Below are 23,474 nucleotides of genomic sequence, written 5' to 3'. Positions count from 1 at the left end.
CCTCCCCCTTACAAAATTTCCTGTCTCTCTTTTTCCCTAAATCAAGTATATTTACCCAAATTTCTCTAACTTACACTCCTTTCCGGACATATTACCACTGCTTAGGAACCTTTACTTTCCTTTGGAATACCTGTACTTACAAATTCATGACAATTGAAGACGACATTCCCATTGTCTAGCAGCCCTTTCCCCCTTTGTGATATTTGTAAATCTACGACAGATGTATGTAGACAGATGTTGAGACAGAAGTGAATTTTCCCTTTGAAATATTTGCAAACCCACGACAGATGTATGTAGACATATGTTGAGACAAAGGTGAATTTTCTCTTTGAAATACTTGCAAACCCACAACAGATGTATGTAGACAGATGTTGAGACAGAAGTGAATTTTCGCTTTGTGATACTTACAAATCTACGACAGATGCATGTAGACCGATGTTGAGACTGAAGTGAATTTCTTCTTTGGAATATTTGTAGACCCTCGACAGATGTATGTAGACAGAGATGTAGGCAGGTGTGCATAACAGAAGTGAATTTCTTCTTTGGAAAACTTACAAACCCACGACAAATGTATGAAGATATGTTGACAGATGTTTATATGGAAGTAAATTTCAGCTTTGGAATACTTACAAACCCACGACAAATATATGTAGACAGATGTGGATGACAGATGTGGATGACAGATGTGGATGTTCGCGCGGTGAGATGCCGCGGGAGAGTGGTTGGACACTTTGCGGAGGCAAGGAACCAACCAACGCACACCTGTGCAAGGCGTGAGCGCTCAACCGCAAAGGGCCAAAAATCAATTCGGAATCGAACTCAGCTTTAATCGCCACGTCAAAGGAAGACAGCAGGGTAAGATTCTTTACTGATTAGACAAGTTTAGGTTTTAAGAAGGAAATAGACAGGGACTGGTTTACCAATAGAATGGTTAACGAATGGGGTAGACTTAGTAACAATCTAGTTAGCGCTGCAACTCTCGGTTGTTTTAAGAAAAGGTCAAATAGCTTTATGGATAGGGATGGCAGGTGGTAATGGACATGGAACTGTCCAGTGTAGGCCTTATGGTCTCTTGCACTCTCCTCTATTCTTATATAAAATTTTATAATATATACATGTATGCAATCCTCTGCTCTCTCTCTCTCCCTCTCTCTCTCTCTCTCTCTCTCTCTCTCTCTCTCTCTCTCTCTCTCTCTCTCTCTCTTTCTCTCCCTTTTTTATTCGTGTTGTTATTGTTATTGTTGTTGCTATTATCATATTATTATCATTATTATTATTATTATTATTATTATTATTATTATTATTATTATTATTATTATTATTATTATTATTATTATTATTATTATTATTATTATTATTATTATTATTATTATTATTATTATTATTGTTATTATTGTTATTATTGTTATTATTATTATTATTACTATTATTATTATTATTATTATTATTATTATTATTATTATTATTATTATTATTATTATTATTATTATTATTATTACTATTATTACTATCATTATTATTATCATTATTATTATTATTATCAATATTACTATCACTATTACTATTACTATTATTATTACTATTATTATTACTATTATTATTATTATTATTAATCATTGTTATTATTATTATTGTTATCATTATTATTATCATTATTATTGTTATTATTATTATTGTTGTTGTTGTTATTTCCATGTGTGCAAACTGTCCTAATACTCTTTCATCAACCCGATCTGCCAATTTCCTTTCCACCCTTGTTCTCCTCCTCACCTCGTTTCTCACTATATCCAGCTCAGTAGCCCCTATCATACTTCTCAGGCACCTCATCTCAAATACGTTTAAACCCCTTATCTCCTCCTCTCTTATGTTCCATGTTTCTGCCCCATACAGTGGTGTCGCCATAATCAGTCCTTCATACAACCTCCTCTCAGCATCCATTCCCAAATGTCTATTTCTCATTACACTTTTTAATCCCCCAAGGCCTTTACTTGCTTCTCTCAATCTGCATTCTACCTCCACCTACACTCCTCTCTTTCCCGCCACATTCGCACCCAAGTGTCTGAAACTATCCACTTCCTCCAGTCGCTCTCCCTTAATACTCACTTCCAGTCTGCTGCCACTTTCTCCCTTTGTATATCTCATCACTTTACTTTTAACCACATTTATCTTCAAATTTCTTCTTTCACACACATTTCCAAACTCTGTCACGAACTTTCTTTATCCCTTCTCTGATCCTGCCACAAGCGCAGTGTCGTCAGCAAACAACAACTGGCTTATCTCCCACTTTTCTCCATTTTCTTTAACCATCTCCAATCCCCGAACCATTACCCATGCGTTTACCTCCCGCATCACCCATCTATGTATCAATTGAACAGCCAAGACGACATAACACGTCAACAGTGAAGTCCGATTTTTACCTCAAATCACTCGAAGAGGTGTTGGCATACAAGATTTAAAGTTATAACATGAGTATACGATATATACATACCTACACACACACTAACACACACACACACACACACACACACACACACACACACACACACACACACACACACACACACACACACACACACACACGCACGCACGCACACACACACACACACACACACACACACACACACGCACGCACACACACACACACACACACACACACACACACACACACACACACACACACACACACACACACACACACACACACACACACACACGTCTGGGGTATTGGCTGCTTGTTATTGTGGCAAAGTAGCATCCAGTCGATACTTTAGGGTCTATATGGGGCGCCCCTACGGACCAGAGCCACACATCATTTTGTCTATGATAGAGGAAAACTCTGTTCATAAAGAAATGATGACACTTTTATACTACGACTGTCCCTCCGTTATGCTGTCCCCCAACCCCTTGTTGCTGTCCTGTACCATTTCTCTGAGTATTCTTTTTCTGTGGTGGGGGAATTCCCTGTGGTGGGGGAAAAGAATACTGCCACCAAGTATTCCCACTTGGATCGTAAGAGGCGAGAAGAAGAGACGGGGATTGGGACTAGGCATCCTTCTCCTTGTAGCCACACAGGGCACATTCCTAAAAGTAAAAGCAAAGGCATAAGAGGGTCTGGAAGTTCTCGGACCAGCACCCTTAGGTTTGGGTCTTTTAATGTGCGTGGATGTGGTACAGATGAGAGTAAAAGGGAAGAGATAGGTAGTATGTTTGTGAGAAGAAAGATGGATGTGTTGGCTTTGAGTGAAACTAAGCTGAAAGGGAAGGGCGATTGTAAGTTTAGGAGTGTAAGTGGGAGGTTATCAGGAGTGAAGAGAGGGCGAGGGAGGGAAGGGGTGGCTATTCTAGTAAGTGAGGAGATAGGTAAAGGGGTAGTGGAGTGGAAGGAGGTTTCCTCAAGGATAATGTGGATGAAGGTGAAACTGGGAAAGGAGATGTGGGTTTTTGTAAGTGCATATGGGCCTGGCAGTGAGAAGAGTGTAGAAGAAAGGGAGGCCTTTTGGATAGATTTAAATGAGTGCATAGAGAGTTTAGGGAGAAGTGTAAATGTAATAGTAATGGGAGACCTTAATGCTAGGGTAGGAAAGGATCCAATTGATGGAGTGGTTGGGAAATGTGGAGTTCCAGGAAAGAATCGTTGTGGAGAGTTGATGTTGGAAATGTGTCTAGAAAGACAGTTGATGATAGCAAATACAGTGTTTCGGAAGAAAGTCAAGCATAAGTACACATGGGAGAGGGTGCTGGAGGGAAGGGTGGTAGATAGAGCTTTAATGGACTATGTAGTGGTAAATAGGATTATGATAGGAGGAGTTAAGGATGTACATGTGCTAAGGGGAGAGGGTGGGGGAATATCAGATAATTTTCTGGTGGAAGGCAAGTTGAGAGTGGAGGACAGATGGAGAAAGAGGAAAGGGACAAAAGGTAGGGAGGTGCTTAGAGTGAACTCTTTAAATGAAGAGGAAAAGGAGAAGGAGTACAAGAAGAAGCTGAAGGAGGAGTGGGAGGGAGTGAAGGATAGAGTAGAGGTAGGTGTGGAGGAATGGGGATGGTTCAAGGAGGGAGTCACAAGGTGTGCAAAGACGGTGTGTGGAACAAGAAGGACAGGAGGAAATAGAAGGAAGGGTAGTGAATGGTGGGATGAGGAAATGAAGAAGGTTGTAGAAGAGAAGAAGCGAGCTTACACAGAATGGTTACAAAATAGGACGAGGGAGTCATATGAGACGTACAAAGAAAAGAAAAGAGAAGTAAAGAATAAGGTAAAGGAGGCAAAGAGGAGAGCAGATGTAAAATGGGGTAAGAGTATGACAGAAAATTTTGAAAGTAATAAAAAGATGTTTTGGAAAGAAATTAAGAGAGGAGGAGGAGGCGAATCAAGTAGAGAAGAAAAGGTAAAAGGTGCAGATGGAGAGATGATAATGGAGGAGAGGGCAGTAAGGGGAAGATGGGCAGAATATTTTAGGGAGTTGCTAAATGTGGATGAGGATAGGGAGGGAAAGATAGCTGCAGTGGGAAATGCCAAGAAAATGAGAGTGATGAGTGAGGAAAATGGAGGAGAAATAAGGAAGGATGAAGTGAAGGCAGCAGTTAAGATGATGAAAGCAGGTAAGGCACCTGGTCTGGATGGATGCCATGCAGAATGTCTTAAAAAAGGAGGTACAGTGATGGTTTTACAAAGGATTACAAAGGCGGAGCATGCCGACAGGAGACCTTTTGATCCATATCTAGGTCGGATGCGAAAAAAAAATCATATTAATAATCAAACAATAAATAAAAACTATAATAATGTAAATAACAAATAAAATACATAGATAAATGCATAGGTATAGTTAAATAATAAACAAACAGGTAAATAGTAAATAATAATAAATTGACACATAACTAATAATAAATGAAAATCAGACAGACAAATGGTAACAAAACAAAAACAAATAATATAAGATAAATTATAATCATTACAGCATCTTACTTAGGTATTTATCTAAATGATTCTTAAAGCTTCGAACTGAACTACATTGCACTACCTGTGCAGGAAGTTTATTCCATTCATTTACTACACGGTTGGCAAAGTTGTTTCTACCTACTTCCAAATTGAATCTATTTCCGGACAGTTTGAGACCATTGTTTCTTGTCTGATTCTCATTCAATGTGAAAATTTTGTCACTTTTGATGTTGTCAATTCCCTTTAAAATCTTAAAAACCTGTATCAAGTCACCTCTGAGTCTACGCTTTTTTAGGGAAAACAGATTCATATGTTTTAGTCGATTTTCGTATGATTTATTTTTGATATTTGGAATCAGTTTTGTTGCTCGCGGTTTCTTTTTTCCAGTCTATCAATGTCTTTAATGAGATTCGGTGACCATACGGAAACAGCATATTCCAAATGTGGACGAACTAACGATTTATATAGCTTGTTAATGAGTGATGGACTTTTGAAATCAAAAGATCGCGCAATCAGTCCCAGAATCTTATTTGCTTTCTCAGAGGCTGAAATACACTGCTTGGATGATTTGAGGTCGTTACTGATAATTACGCCGAGATCTTTTTCACTATCCACTTTTGTTAACGAATTACCAAATAACTTGTAATCGTACTTACTGTTATTTTTACCTATGTGCATTACCTTGCATTTACTTGTGTTAAATTTCATTAGCCACTTTTCAGACCATTGCTGTAATTGATCTAAATCTACTTGAATATCTAATTGGTTTGAGTGATCATTTGCCACTCCGCACAGTTTTGTATCATCAGCAAATTTGGAAACAGTAGATTTTAGTCCATGGTCTATATCATTTATATATAATATGAATAGAAGTGGCCCAAGAACGGAACCCTGAGGAACTCCACTTGCAACACTTTTCCATCCAGAATTTTTTCCATTTAAAACAACTCTCTGTTTTCGACCATTCAACCAATTACTAGTCCAACCTAATAGGCTACCACTTATTCCATGCAAAGCTAATTTAGTAATTAGTCTTTCGTGTGGGACGGTATCAAAAGCTTTTGCAAAGTCTAGATATATTAAATCTATATTGTTTCTTTTGTCATAATTCGAGATAACTGTGTTGTAGAATTCGAGTAAGTTAGTCACGCAAGAACGTTTCCGTCTGAAACCATGCTGGCTATCATTTATCAAACGGTTACTTTCTAAATGATGATCGATAGCATCTCTGATGATAGTTTCCATTATTTTTCCTACGATTGAAGTCAAACTTATAGGCCTATAGTTATTTGGTTTCTTTTTGTCACCTTTCTTGAATATGGGAGTAACGTTAGCTAGCTTCCATTCTCTTGGGACATCTCCGGATATGATGGATTTCTTGAAAATAATTTCTAATGGAACAACAATCTCATTTTTCATTTCCTTTAAGATTCTTGGATGCCAACCGTCAGGCCCTGGTGTTTTATTAACTTTGAGTTTGTCTATACACCTTTTAATTTTTTCTTTTGTTATATTTACCGTAGTGAGTAAGTTTACCCCAGACTTTTCACAGGTTTCAGTTTGGAATTCACTTTGAGGTGTTTCGTTTACGAATACCGAGCTAAAATAATTGTTTAAGATATTACACATTCCTTCATTTGAAAATTCAAGTTGACCGTCAGCAGATAATAGTGGACCAATGTGATTCCTAACAACCTTTTTATCTCTAATGTAACTATAGAATTCTTTGGGATTCTCTTTGGATTTATCAGCGATGTTCATTTCGTATTGTCGTTTTCTTTTCCTTATTGTCTTTTTTAAATCTCTCTGTATTGATACATAATTTTCATAGTCATTAGATGCACCCGAGCACTTATATTTCTTATAAGCCTGTCTCTTTTTAGCAATACTTTTTTCAGTTTCTTTGTCGAGCCACTTTGGGCGAGCCTGATTTGGGGGACGTCTGTCCTTAAAAGGAATGTAAGTTTGAATCATCTTAGTGAGCGTATTTTGAAATATTTCCCACATCTGATCTACAGGTTTTTCGTTTAATTTTGCCTCCCAATCTGTAAGCTGAAGCTCCTGACGTAGTCCTATGAACTGAGCTTTACTGAAATCGGGTATTTTAGAAACACAAGTATCTATTATAAATTTGTTTAGGAGTTTGAATCTAACTAAGTTGTGATCGCTATTTGCAACAGATTCACCGACTTCTACATCAGTTACCATGCTTTCGCGGCTAGTGATCAAAAGATCGAGTAAGTTTCCATATCTTGTGGGCTCTTTTACATGCTGAATTAAGTAATTGTCACCAAGAAAATCAATCAAGCGACTACCTATATGGCCATGTTCAAGGGTCATCCAATCAATGTCAGTAAAATTGAAATCACCCATTATCAATAAATCCCGGTTGCAGAAACTAGACAGTTCTTGAAATAACAGTTTGTCGTCTGCTAATGATAATGTCTTTGGCCTATATATTACACCTATATTCATTTTTTGTCCATTTGTTTGGGTTAACTCAACCCACAAACTATCATATGCATCCTGTTTCACTTTCTCTAAAACACAAGCATGAACATTGTTTTTAACGTACAATAGAACACCCCCACCTTTCTTGTGGTTTCTATCCTGATGAAAGTGTTTAAATCCCGCAATATTAAATTCAGCTTCGAACTCTGTACCATTTAACCATGTCTCAGTTATTCCTATCATATCGGGATTTTCGCTTTTGACATACGCCTGTATTTCTTGAAATTTGTTCCTAATACTACGAGCATTAAAGTACATGACATTTTTTCCTCCACTATAATTACATCCCATCGTGATCTTTTGTCTTCCACTGACATTACATCCTATCTTGATATTTTGGACTTCATTGACATTCTGTCCGGTATCCCTTCCTAAAATTATATTTTGTCCTTCAGTGACATTACATCCTACCGTGATATTTTCTCCTCCATTATCATTACATCCTATCGTGATGTTTTGTTCTCCACTATCATTACTTCTCATCGTGATCTTTTGTCCTCCACTGTCATTACATCCCATTGCGACATTTTGTCCTATGACATTACATCCTAATGTGACATTTCGTCCTCTAGCGACATTACATCCTATCATGATATTTTGGCCTTCATTGACATTCTGTCCGGTATCCCTTCCTAAAATTATATTTTGTCCTTCACTGACATTATATCCTACCGTGATATTTTCTCCTCTATTATCATTACATCCTATCGTGATATTATGTTCTCCACTATCACTGACATTATATCCTACCGTGATATTTTCTCCTCCATTATCATTACATCATATCGTGTAAAAGTAAGGTGATGAGATGTACAAGGGGTGAAAGTGGCAGTAATCTGGAAGTGAGCATTAAGGGAGAGCAACTGGTGGACTGGTTGGTGAGGTTATTTGATGTTTGCTGGAGAGAAGGTAGAGTGCCGGAGGACTGGAGGAGTGCTTGTATAGTTCCACTTTACAAGGGAAAGGGGGACAAGTGTGAATGTAGTAGTTTCAGAGGGATTAGCTTGTTAAGTGTAGTTGGGAAGGCTTATGGGAGGATCTTGATTGAGAGGATTAGGAGAGGAACAGAGGGAGTAATTGGTGAGGAACAGTGTGGATTTAGGACAGGTAGAGGTTGTGTAGATCAGATTTTTGTGGTAAGACAGATATGTGAGAAAGCTATAGGAAAGGGGAAGGATGTTTTTTGGGCCTTTATGGACCTGGAAAAGGCTTACGACAGGGTAGACAGAAAGGCACTGTGGGAAGTTATGCGGATATACGGGATAGGAGGAAAGCTTCTCGGAGCTGTCAAGAGTTTTTATGAGAGTAGTAGAGCTTGTGTCAGGATTAGAAATGGAGAGAGTGAGTGGTTTGAGGTAAAGGTGGGACTTCGTCAAGGATGCGTTATGTCACCCTGGCTGTTCAACTTATACATGGATGGGGTAGTGCGAGAGGTAAATGCAAGGGTAGTGGGTCAGGGATTGGAGATGGTTAAAGAAAATGGAGAAAAGTGGGAGGTGAGCCAGCTGTTGCTTGCGGACGACACTGCGCTTGTGGCAGGATCGGAGGAGGGATTGAGGAAGTTGGTGACAGAGTTTGGGAGAGTGTGTGATAGAAGAAAGCTGAAGATAAATGTGGGTAAAAGTAAGGTGATGAGATGTACAAGGGGTGAAAGTGGCAGTAATCTGGAAGTGAGCATTAAGGGAGAGCAACTGGAGGAAGTGGATAGTTTTAGATACTTGGTTGCAAATGTGGCAGGAAAAGGTGGAGTAAAGGTGGAGGTAGAATGTAGATTGAGAGAAGCGAGTAAATGCCTTGGTGGATTAAAAAGTGTAATGAGGAATAGAAATTTGGAAATGGATGCAAAGAGGAGACTGTATGAAGGAGTGATTGTGCCAACAGCACTGTATGGGGTAGAAACATGGAACATAAGAGAGGAAGAGAGAAGGAGCTTGAATGTGTTTGAGATGAAGTGTCTGAGAAGTATGATGGGGGTTACTAGGCTAGATAGAGTGAGAAATGAGGAGTTGAGGAGGAGAACAGGGGTGGAAAGGGAGTTGGGAGATAGGGTTGATGAAAGAGTATTAGGATGGTTTGGACACATGGAAAGAATGAGTGAAGAAATACTAGTAAAGGAGGTATGAAAGGCAGATGTGGAGGGAGTGAACATGAGGGGACGTCCTAGGATGAGATGGATGGATGGGGTGAAGGGGGCTTTGGGGAAGAGGGGAATGTCTGTTGAGGAAGGACGGGAGAGGACAGAAGACAGGGGTGAATGGAGAATGGTTGTATATGGAAGATGTTGTGATGCATGAGGTGGAATGGACGGGGGAGTGAGGTAGTGTGTGTGAGCAAAATTTTGACGCAGCCCGAAGGGATTTCTCCCCGTCTTCTCCTTTATAGGGGGGGGGGCGGAGAGGGGGGGTCGCCGATTTAATGAAGCGGCCTTGCTGTGGATGTGCTGTGTCTTGCGACACTACTTCTGACCCAGGGCAGTGGACAGGGTGCAGGGATGACCCGTCATCTAGGAGGTGCTAAGATGGGGGGAGGATGGAGAGGTGTGGAGTGTTTTCAGGGATGGAATGGGTGGGAATGATTTCATGCCTTTTCCTTTTTGGCTACCTCCCTAGTAAGGGGAAAAAAGCCGAGGTATATGTATGTATGTATGTATGTATGTATGTATGTATATATATATATATACATATATATATATATATATATATATATATACACATATATATTGATAAGCATTTTAGACAAATGATTTGGATGATGGAGAACATAAACACAGGGGAAGGCACGGAACCCTAAGCACTCAAAACTTTTCGTTCGCGTAGAACTTCTTCAGAGAGTGTACGGAAAACTGTAATTGAAGTTTATGTACTAAACTTAGTTATCTTGTCGGATACTTGGGAAAGGTCGTTTTTCTGGCGTGTTCTAGAATTAAAATACTAGTTTGTTTTGCTAAATTGATAAATCCTCCTCGATGGTTCGATGAATTCTTAGTTGAAATATATGCTGATTCTACAATTCTTCTAGTGAATTGATTAAAACCTTTATGCAGCACTTCAGCCCTTCTCCAGTTTGGTAAATGATCGAATTTTTCGCATGAACTACTAAAGAATTAGACGTCCTATGTGCTTTCATGTCGTTTTTATGTTCATAAATTCTTTTATCTAATCCCCTTGATGACTCGCCATAATATGCCATTGAACAACCATTGCACGGGATTTTGTATACGACACTTTTTGGAATTGGTTCTCTTTTTGGAAGTCTTTACCAAATCACCTATCCTCTTACTAGTTATTTTGGCTATGTTTATACCTGTTTTTGTTAAATATTTGTCTATTATTGGTGAAGTTTCTGAGCCAGGTACTGATATAAAATTGGTAGTATTTTTATCATTTCTTTCCTTCTTTCCACGATTATAAACATTTAATGCTTTTCTTTTTATTCTCCTCAACACTCCCTCTGGGTAGCCGAGTTTGTCAAAGGTTTTCATAATATAATCAAATTCTTCTTCTAGGTATTCTTACAAAGGATTACAAAGGCGGAGCATACCGACAGGAAACCTTTTGATCCATATCTAGGTCGGATGCGAAAAAAAAATCATATTAATAATGAAATAATAAGTAAAAACTATAATAGTGTAAATAACAAATAAAATAAATAAATAAATGCATAGGTATAGTTAAATAATAAACAAACAGGTAAATAGTAAATAATAATAAATTGACATATAACTAATAATAAATGAAAATCAGACAGACAAAAGATAACAAAACAAAAACAAATAATATAAGATAAATTATAATCATTACAGCATCTTACTTAGGTATTTATCTAAATGATTCTTAAAGCTTCGAACTGAACTACATTGCACTACCTGTGCAGGAAGTTTATTCCATTCATTAACTACACGGTTGGCAAAGTTGTTTCTACCCACTTCCAAATTGAATCTATTTCCGGAGAGTTTGAGACCATTGTGAAAATTTGGTCACTTTTGTTGTCAATTCCCTTTAAAATCTTAAAAACCTGTATCAAGTCACCTCTGAGTCTACGCTTTTTTAGGGAAAACAGATTCATGTGTTTTAGTCGATTTTCGTATGATTTATTTTTGATATTTGGAATCAGTTTTGTGGCGCGCCGTTGTATTTTTTACAGTCTGTCAATGTCTTTAATGAGATTCGGTGACCATACGGAAACAGTATATTCCAAATGTGGACGAACTAACGATTTATATAGCTTGTTAATGAGTGATGGACTTTTGAAATCAAAAGATCGCGCAATCAGTCCCAGAATCTTATTTGCTTTCTCAGAGGCTGAAATACACTGCTTGGATGATTTGAGGTCGTTACTGATAATTACGCCGAGATCTTTTTCACTATCCACTTTTGTTAACGAATTTCCAAATAACTTGTAATCGTACTTACTGTTATTTTTACCTAAGTGCATTACCTTGCATTTACTTGTGTTAAATTTCATTAGCCACTTTTCAGACCATTGCTGTAATTGATCTAAATCTTCTTGAATATCTAATTGGTTTGAGTGATCATTTGCCACTCCGCACAGTTTTGTATCATCAGCAAATTTGGAAACAGTAGATTTTAGTCCATGGTTTATATCATTTATATATACTATGAATAGAAGTGGCCCAAGAACGGAACCCTGAGGAACTCCAGTTGTAACATTTTTCCATCCAGAAGTTTTTCCATTTAAAACAACTCTCTGTTTTCGACCATTCAACCAATTACTAGTCCAACTTAATAGACTACCACTTATTCCGTGTAAAGCTAATTTAGTAATTAGTCTTTCGTGTGGGACGGTATCAAAAGCTTTTGCTACATATTCGTATTGCCCTAAGAAAAAGAGTGGTATAGTAATAGACTTTTTTCTTAGGGCAATACGGATATGTAGCAAAGAATACCTAGAAGAAGAATTTGATTATATTATGAAAACCTTTGACAAACTCGGCAACCCAGAGGGAGTGTTGAGGAGAATAAAAAGAAAAGCAATAAATATTTATAATCGTGGAAAGAAAGAAAGAAATTATAGAAATGCTACAAATTTTATATCAGTACCTGGCTCAGAAACTTCACCAATAATTGACAAATATTTAACAAAAACAGGTATAAACATAGCCAAAATAACTAATAAGATGATAGGTGATTTAGTAAAGACTTCCAAAAAGAGAACTAATTCTGAAAACAGTGTCGCATACAAAATCCCGTGCAATGGTTTTACAAAGGCATATTATGGCGAGTTATTAAGGGGATTAGATAAAAGAATTTAAGAATATAAAAACGACATAAAAGCACATAGGACGTCTAATTCTTTAGTAGATAAACACCATATGAGGACGGAGCCTATATTTGTACGACGTTTCGCTTATTACAGCTTTTTCAAGTACAAGTTGAGATACAAATGCTTGAGATTAAATAAGGGGAAAGGAGGGAACGGGGAGAGAAAAAGGGGGGGGGGAAGGAAGAGGAGGAGGAGGAGGAGGAGGAGGTTGGGGGGATTGGACACTGGGAAAGGATGAGAAATGGCCCAAACGTCCGTGAGCGAAATGTCCACAAAGGGTGGTTTAAGTATTTAATATTTTGCTGGCCATGGGTATTAGGGGAATAATGTGAGGAGATATGTTAAACATGCCCCTGTTTTGTTCAATAGTGTTCGTTCCTTGAATGATTGCTGCTTCTAAACACTTCCTGCGGATTTTGTCTGGTTCCCGCATCAGCAGCTCTGCATTCTTTCAGTCCATAAGATGGTTTTCCTTGTTTCTATGCGTCACACATGCATTGGTGGTGACATCATGCCTGACGTCGTAACGGTGTTCACGTATTCGTGTATTCAGGTCGCGTGACGTTTCTCCGATGTAAACTTTATCACATCCTGAACACGGAATACGATAAACACCGGCTTTGGTGCCCGGTGTCTGGTTGTTGTGTGTTTCCGTCTTCGTGATGTCTTTTATTGTTCTGCTTGTCTGGCACACTATTTCCAAGTTGGTGGTTCTTAAAAGACGTGTCAGGTTGGTGGCAACGTCGCCGGTTTAACATATCTCCTCACATTATTCCCCTAATACCCATGGCCAGCAAAATATTAAATATTTAAACCACCCTTTGTGGACATTTCGCCCACGGACGTTTGGGCCAGCATTCTCATCCTTTCCCAGTGTCCAATCCCCCCAACCTCCTCCTCCTCCTCCTCCTCCTCTTCCTTCCCCCCCCCTTTTTCTCTCCCCGTTCCCTCCTTTCCCCTTATTTAATCTCAAGCATTTGTATCTCAACTTGTACTTGAAAAAGCTGTAATAAGCGAAACGTCGTACAAATAAAGGCTCCGTCCTCATATGGTGTTTATCTAGTCAATCTTGTCGGCAGACTGCCACTTTTAAGCAATTCTTTAGTAGTTCATGCGAAAAATTCGATCATTTACCAAACTGGAGAAGGGCTGAAGTGCTACATAAAGTTTTGATAAATTCACTAGAAGAATTGTAGAATCAGCATATATTCTAAGAATTCATCGAACCAACGAGGAGGATTTATCAATTTAGCCAAACAAACTAGTATTTTAATTCTAGAACACGCCAGAAAAACGACCTTTCCCAAGTATCCGACAAGATAACTAAATTTAGTACATAAACTTCAATTACAGTTTTCCGTACACTCTCTGAAGAAGTTCTACGCGAACGAAACGTTAGAGTGTTTAGGGTTCCGTGCCTTCCCCTGTGTTTATGTTCTCCATCATCCAAATCATTTGTCTAAAATACTTATCAATATATATATATATATATATATATATATATATATATATATATATATATACATATATGCACTAAAAACCCACTATTATTTGGATTTAAGAAAAGAAGGAAATTACGAATTTCCGTATATTTCGATCACTTGCTGTGATCCTCTTCAAGCGGAATACATAGACAAGAGAACATACATATCTTATATACAGATGAGAGAGGTAAAGTTAGGGAACATGGACAAGACATCTCATCTGTATATAATATATGTATGTTCTCTTGTCTATGTATTCCGCTTGAAGAGGAATACAGCAAGTGATCGAAATATACGGAAATTCGTTATTTCCTTCTTTTCTTACATACCTATTCCAAGGCCTTTTCCCCCTTACAAGGGGGGTAGCCAAAAAGAAAAAGGCATAAAATCATTCCCACCCATTCCATCCCTGAATACACTCCACACCCCTCCACCCTCCCTCTTATCTTAGTACCTCCTGAATGACGGGTCATCCCTGCACCTTATCCACTGCCCTGGGTCAGAAGCAGTGTCGCAAGGCACAGCACATCCACAGCAAGGCCGCTTCTTTTCTTAAATCCAAATAATAGTGGGTTTTTAGTGCAATTACTAATGTGTAATGACATTACTGGACAGTGATATATATATACATACATATATATATATATATATATATATACATATGTATATAGATATAGATATATATATATATACATACGTATGTATATATGCATACACATACATATCCATTTATAAAAGCAGATACTGGATCGTTAATTTAAAAGTCATTCTAACGAATTCAAACAAGTCACCGTCAGAAGTGATGTTTGACCGTGTGAATGGGGTATTTGGTTGCCTTGCTGCTGTGGGCGGCCTGTAAGCGACATGACGTCATGAACAAACAGTTTGATCGTGAGAACGACGATGAAACATCTAACCTCAGTAGCTATTCACAGCCTTCAAATGGACACAACAATATAAAGAACACCCAGCTTTATGGAAGAGGAAATCAAAGGAATATAGCTAGAAATAAGGGGTTATCCGACCCTAATTCTAAATCGACAGAAAGTTGATAAGCGAATGTTCGTATCTTTTCAATAACCCATCTTTTGTCCACTTCGATCTTCTTTTCTTTTTCCTTAATACCACCGCTAAACCAATAGTAACTCATAAGTCTTGGTCGAGAGACATATTTCCTTATCAACTGCACGGGTCACACTGAGGTTGGATGTATGTTTTGTTTGACCGTCTGACACCTCTTCAAACTTTTTGACAAACCAATTGGACAACCGGGTTTGACAAACAGTGACTCATGGCCTTGGGTGAACGACGCATGCTACTCTTGCCACAGGTACACGTTATCCTTGTACATCTCTTTAACCCATTAAACTCCGATGACAATATTCTTGTCATTTGGTCAAATAAAACAAAATCGTAAAACACCAAAATGTTTGATCAAACAGCACCAGAAAAATATGACGTCAGTAGTCCTCGCCTCGCTCGCGTCGCTCGCGAGCGAGGACTACTGACGTCATATTTTTCTGGTGCTGTTTGATCAAACATTTTGGTGTTTTACGATTTTGTTTTATTTGACCAAATGACAAGAATATTGTCATTGGAGTTTAATGGGTTAAATTGGATAACGTCCTCACGACGCTGTTGGAGAAGCGAATCCTGTGGCATGATGAGTGAGGCGGTTTAGTGGGTCTACGATCGCGCGTTGGGAAGGCATTAGCTCGAGTCTATTGCCAGACGTGCCTCAATTTAAATGTCTTGCGAGGACAGCCGGGGTCAATTCCCAACGAGTTGATGCGTAGTGTGACAGGATCTGTAAACCATGAATATGTATACAAAAGAAAAAAAAAAATAGACACATCTAACATAATTATGTCCCGTACATTTTATGAATCTGCACAGACTGAATATTCACAAAAAACGTAAAGCAACAATATTGAATTCATGATTGGGCACAAAGATAAAGAATCCATCAGACGTGCACATATTATGAAGATTCGTAAGATGTTAGGTTAAGTTAGGTGCTTTCACGCCTCAGATTTACCAGACTTCATCTGACACTTCGGTAGTGTGTGCATGTCTAAATGATTTCTACGACCATTTATAATTATTTTTCTTTTTTTGTGCTGCACATTTTATGGATATTCATAATCTGACACCTCGGTAGTGTGCGCATGTCTAAATGATCTGTGCGCCCAATTATGAATCCATTGTTTGTGCTGCACATTTCATGAATATTTGTAATCTGACACTTTGGCAGGATCTGCATGTCTAAATGTCCTGTGCGCTCATTTATGAATTCACTGTTTGTGCTGCACATTTTATGAGTATTCGTAATATGTGCATATTTACAAAATGTGCGTGACGATGATATATACAAAAGTAAACAAATTCACAAAAGCAGATAATAGATTGCTACATAATTTCAAAGTCATTCTCATGAAGTTGAACGAGTTGTCATGATACAGTGAAATTCTAGGCTCGTTTCACCATCAGTATCATATTCCCGATAACCTAGTTGAAATAATACCTCTAATTAGAGATGAGATGTTTAATGAAAAGCGAAGATCATTTGACACATGTACCAAAAAAGGAAACAGGTCTTCACACTGGGCTATTTTACCTCCGACATCCTACTTCCAACCTCCAGTTGATAACTAATACGACTTCGCTTATTACAGAAATTTAGATTTCTCTAAGAACACTTCAACAGAATGTCTAACATTCTTCTGATTTTACATTCTCTTATTTTATCGTTTAATTTTGCTATAAATGACAGAAAGATAATTAATCTGATATTTTGGTATTTTAGAAATATGATATTGTTACCGAAGTCGTTATGACTCAACAATAACAATGGTAATGATGATAACAATAACAATGGTAATAACAATGGTAATAACAATGGTAATAACAACGGTAGTAACAACGGTAATAACAACGGTAATAACAACGGTAATAACAACGGTAATAACAACGGTAATAACGGTATTAACAACAATAATAACAACAATAATGACAACAATAATAGCAACAATAATAATAACAATGATAACAATAATAACAACAATAACAACAATAATAACAATAACAATAATAATAACAATAATAATAATAATAATAATAATCACAATAACAATAATAAAAAATGAAAAAATAACAAGCATTCAGAAAAATATTAATAGAAGATTCTTAAAACCTATTTATTTATTCATACGTGTATTTATTTAATCACTTCTCTATCTATATGTTTGTTTATTTGTTTATTTACATATTTAATTGTTCATTAAATTGTTCTATTTTTCATTTATTCATTAATCTATTTGTTCGTTTTTTTTATCATTTATGCTTTCATCTTTGGTATCATTGTCGCTAACCTATGATTACTGTTGCACATTGTGTGTATGTGTGTATTCACCTTGGATCTGCTGCAGCCTCTGTCGAGACAGCCAGACACCGCCCTACGGCAGCGAGCTCAGAGCTCATTATTTGTCGATCTCTGGGTAGGTCTGAGACCACTCACACACCACACACCGGGACAGCAAGGTCACAACTCCTTGACTAACGTCCCGTACCTACTCACTGCTAGGTGAACAGGGGTTACACGTGAAAGGAGACAAACCCAACTTATCTCCGCCCGGCCGGGGAATCGATCCCCGGTTCTCTGGCTTGTGAGGCCAGTGCTTTACCAATCCGCCACCGAGCCGTGTGTGTGTGTGTGTGTGTGTGTGTGTGTGTGTGTGTGTGTGTGTGTGTGTGTGTGTGTGTGTGCGCGCGCGCGAGTTAAAGGGCTATCACGTTGGGCTATTTTTCCTCCGACATCCTACCTCCAACCTCTATTTGAATAACTAGAATAAGACTTCGCTCACAGAAATAATTCTCAAAGAATATATATATATATATATATATATATATATATATATATATATATATGTATATATATGAAAGATGATTTGATATTTGGATATATGAAAAATAAAACATTGTAACCGAAGTCATTGTTACTCAAACGAACTCTCAGCTGTCGGCGTTGGTGAAACCCGTGGAAGCCCAGTGTGATAACCGCTCCACATTACATTCCTCATTTGTTCCACAAGTGTTCTCACACACATTAACTTTATATTTCATCTGACTTAGTTGAAATTACATCTCAAGCACATTAACTTTACATTTCATCAGACTTAGCTGAAATTACATCACAGTAAAATTATAGAAGCTACACAGGCGAGGGAGACTGGACAGGGTGATATTCACAAAATGCAGTCGACTAGCCAGCCAAACCTTCAAATTATCGACATTATTTTTTATTGTGTCTTACAGCCTCTTACATCAAATACCTTAGAACAAACTCTAAGAGTAGATAAGCAGTAAGTACAATTATTAAATTTGCTGGCTAGCAAATTGCTGACAAAATTGCCGTAATGCCGACTTTTGCCAATGACGTAAACAATCCAGCCGTTTTCTATTAAGTATATGTTAGAAAAAACGAATCAATAGAAGGAATAACGAAATAAGTGTAAATTATTGTTAAACTTAAAAAAAATTTGTTTATTGATCAATAATAAACAAAACAAAAATAATTAAGTAGCATTATCAGAAATATTATACAGTTGTTATCACCTCTTGTAGTAGGTTGTATATAGATTACACACATATTCTACGACAAAAAAATCAGAGTATTTTGAAAGTGCACAAAAACATGAAATATAAATAATATCAAAATAGAAAATATCAAAATACAGTAGGAAACAAAATTATGTAGCACATTTAATTACTTTCAATATTATCAATTTTGGTTTCAAAGTTACACTCCGACTATGGGATTTCACAACCATACTTATTTCCACCGCATGCCAGCATTTGATCAACAAATAACCTTGCGTGCTTTACTTATTTATATATATTTATTTATCTATTCAATACTACATACAGTACATACATACATACATACATACATATACATACATACATACATACATATATATATATATATATATATATATATATATATATATATATATATATATATATATATATATATATTGGATGTCACGACTCACCTATGGGCCAGGCTAGTCGCGACCAAAAAAAAAAAAAAAAAAAAAAAATAGATAGAATAAAATAAGGCCGTGCTCAGTTCGGATGAATGACAGAGAGTTCTGGTAGAATAATTAAAATCTTCGTTAGATTTAGATATTATTACACGAACAAAAATAACACATACTATAGATGGGCATAGAATAATAAAAGCATATCAATACATATGACATGAAATAAATTGTTATATTAGTTACCAAGTATGATAGATAAGTGCGCTTTTGTATGCAGTACGTAAGAACAGGTGGGTGAAACAAAGTCTTGATGTAGACAAGTCTTGATTCTGGTTGGTAAGGTCGCACCAACGGTCTCGGGAACAAATGGGTAGTTTGAGGTGAAGCTTATGTACGATAATTTCTGGTAGGGGAAGCTTCTGGTAGTTCTTCTGGTAGGTGAAGCTTCTGGTAGTCGGGAACACGTAAGATATTGGATGATGTTTCGTAATTGAGAAAATAACAGAGTCGAGTCGCACGTAGTCCAGCAGCAGTCTGTGCAGTTCGCGTGGAGACGGGCAATAGTTGTAGTTCAAAGGACTTGTTTAGCGGAGTTGTCGTGGTCGAAGAGTGTAGAATAATTTCCACGTAGATTCAGATGGGCCCTGGGCGTCTACTTCTTTTCTTGTCTTCTCTTCTCTTTTTCTCGTTCTGGATCTCTCTGCTTCTCTTCTCTACTGACTCCCTTCTCTGTGTCTCTGTCTCTCTACCCGGGTCGCTCTCTGCTTCGCCTTTTTATACACCAAGAAAGGGAGCTTACGTTTCTGGAGATGGCAAAACGTAGGTAAAGGGGTAGTTTAATGATCCTTCACCCATGGAAAAGCAGAGTGAGCTTTCCCGCCAAATTATGTTACGTTTCTGAGCTTGACGTCATCTAAAAATACGCAATTAGTCGCACTCCAACAGACGGGTGTTGCACAATGTTTAACATTTCAAGAAATACATACTTATATATTATGATATACAGTTCAATTTAAAACATACTTTGCACATCATATTCACGTAAGGCGTGACTTAAAATTACAAACAGGAGACTTTCTCTGCATGAGGAGGAGAGAGGGAGGGTCGCCGATTACATGAAACGGACTTGCTGTGGATGTGTTGTGTCTTACTACATTGTAAGCGCTGAAACTATCAGTTGTTTTAAAAAACTATTAGACAACTTTATGGATGGGGATGACAGGTGGTGATGGATACGGAGCTGCCTAGTGTAGGCCTTATGGTCTTTTCCAGTCTCCTTTATTCTTATGTTATGTTCTTATATCTCTGACCCAGGGCAGTGGGGGAGATGCAGGGATGACCCGTTATCTAGGAGGAGCCAAGAGGGGGTCGAATGGGAGTGGAGCATGTGGGGACGGAATGGGTGGGACTGGTTTTTATGCCTTTGGCTGCCTCCCTTGTAAGGGGGAAAAAGCCGTTGATTTATGTATATATATTTTGTCAAAGCACGTTCCTATTTTATTATGGAGGAGTACTTTATAATATTTTGCGAGTAAAATGTACAGAAGCTATTGTGTATTACACGTATTTGTAATTTACCAATTCCAATGTACAGGTAGTTGATAGAGTGTCCAGTCTGGTTAATGCAGAAGGAATCTACATCTACTGTAATTATGATAATGAATGTGTTGAGTAATGGGTTGTAGGCTACATTTTTTGAAAATATAGTATTGTAAAATTTCGTTTCAGAAAGTAATGGTTAGAAAATGGTAATTATTCTGGTTTATTACACAACATATTAGTAAAACAGTATCTTTTAATTTTCTGTAATATTTTGTTAATGCAAGTTCCTATTTCATTTTACAGAAGCGGCATTTTTATTTTTGGCCCACCACTGGTCACAGCACTTTAATGATACAGCAAGCTTATGTTTTCAGGCATATTTTGCCAGAACTAGTTCATATTTAAATTTTGAAGAGTACTTTGTGATATTTTACTAATGTATGTTGTTATTTATCAACCTTAAGGTATAGGTAGATGGTAAAGTGTGCATTCTGGCTTACGCAATAGGAACCCAAGTCTTCAGTCTGTATATCTAATTATGATGAGTGAAATTTTGAGTTGACTGGCACATTCTACCAAAATTTCACAGATACATTCAGTTTCTCCCACTTTGTCCTCCGAGTCAGATGAAGAATACAAAAATTCATCTGAAAAATTGCTTAATAAACTTCCTGCATGATCATTGTCAAGGTCACCCATATCACCAACCGAATAGCCAACTGCATTATTCTCATATGTTGAAATGTAATCATGCAAGGAACCAGTCATGCCAGTACTTCCACTATACGTAATGGCTGTTTAAATTATCAAAACCTTCCGGAACAAAACAAAGTGAATCAATCATCAGCAATGTTCTCACAGCTGTCCAGACTATATTCAGATACAGCAGGCATGGTAAAAACTAAAGGCATTTCACTTTCATCATTATTTTCACAGCTATCAGCAATTTCCAGAAGATGCCGTGAAACCACAGCTAAATAAATCCTTCTACGCTACGTTGAGTCCAATAGTGAATAGGACAGGTTTGAACTCGACCATTTTCAATTTAAAAAGTGGCTCTAAATCCAAATGCAAACCAATACAGTTATGTATGTATGCCAACATAAAATGTAAAATGTATAAAAACCCAAGCCTAGGCATGCTAGATTTAGGCCTATCGCCTATTATCCTATTACTATACCGTACCCTATACTGTAACTATACTGCAAACACCATTGATCCAATCTCGCTGTCTTTAAGGCAGAGATGCCTAATCCCACTGACGGACCCAAAATAGCTTGCAATCAAGTGCATGGATGGATGGATGCCCTTCTTCTGTACCACACAGCAGTCAGTATTAATCAGGGTGACCTAGGCCTAGGCTACATGCATCCCTACATAAACATGTTAAAACTAGAACGCTAGACCTAAACAGTTGTTTACGTAGTGTAAATGTACTCTACAACAGCAATCATAGCAGTGTGATTAATCATTTGGCCTACATAACCCTGCATGCCTACACTCGCGCTGAGCAAGCATTACCATAACCAAGTCTAGTTGCACGCATGGAAGACACAGGCTTCGATCATGATGAAGGTATAAACAGGACTAATTCAAATCAAAGCATATAGTAAGTTACGATGAATCGTCAAAAAGATGATCCCAAAAACCTTAGTGACTAAAAAGGCAAAACGTCCATTACTTTACTAGAGAAAACTTACAGAACTTGAAATGCTGAGGCAGTTGACTATCACGGACAGTTCCAATATGGCGCATTGGCGGGCTGCGGTTTGGTGGCGCGATTCGAACAGTTTAACAAATTGCATGATTTCGCGTAGGTTTCAAATCAAATGTCAGCATAAAGGTATTTTAAAATATAAAAAAAAATCCCTGTGACTAAACAACTGTAGGCCTAGAGGTGGAAAATATGTAGCATGCTTTACCACATTCGAAAACTCAGATTTGATCGGCACACCCCCGGGTCGTCATCAGGATCCCCGCGATCGACTGCATGATGACATATTGATGATAGGGATCGAGGCCTAGCTTTTAGTTAGACCTATTTTGAGCGGAATAATTACATTATTTTTACAGTTGATACAACAAAAGCTCACAACTAGTGGGCCATGACAGAAATTTGATGACTGCCGCTCCGAAAGGGAACCTTTATTTTTTTTTTCCTTACACGTCAGATCGCAGCATGTTAATTAAAATGATGTAGAATCAACGTTAGGAATTCGTTGTCTGCATGTTACGTGTACCATCGACACACGGCGAAATGTCGACGTGGATACGACGTCGATATTCGACGTTTTACCGACGCCGACCTTCTTCGACGGTTTTGGTCTTTTCTCAACGTCGATCTAACGTTGGCTTGCTATCTGGGTAACAGCTTCCCAGAGTGGGAGTCCTATACCTAATTATACGTCCGCAATTAGCGAGATGTTCCCTCGGACTTCGAGATATCGATTATTTGAAACTTCAATAGAAAACAGGCAAAAATTGAAATCTTATAATTCCATTGAATTCCGATTACAGAAAAACGATGTCGTCTTTCTCGACCTATCAATACAGTTCCAAGTTTAAAATTTCGTATAGCAAGGGGTGATTTGACGTATGTAAGGGTCGAATTTCATTGGTGCCTAGATAGATGGAGGTTAATTATTATCATTAGAAGTCTTTTAGACAAATTTT

The sequence above is a fragment of the Oratosquilla oratoria genome, chromosome 12, assembly GCF_046742065.1.
Source record: "Oratosquilla oratoria isolate Oo_2021 chromosome 12, ASM4674206v1, whole genome shotgun sequence".
Classification (NCBI taxonomy): Eukaryota; Metazoa; Arthropoda; class Malacostraca; order Stomatopoda; family Squillidae; genus Oratosquilla; species Oratosquilla oratoria.
This window is presented reverse-complemented; position numbering follows the sequence as displayed.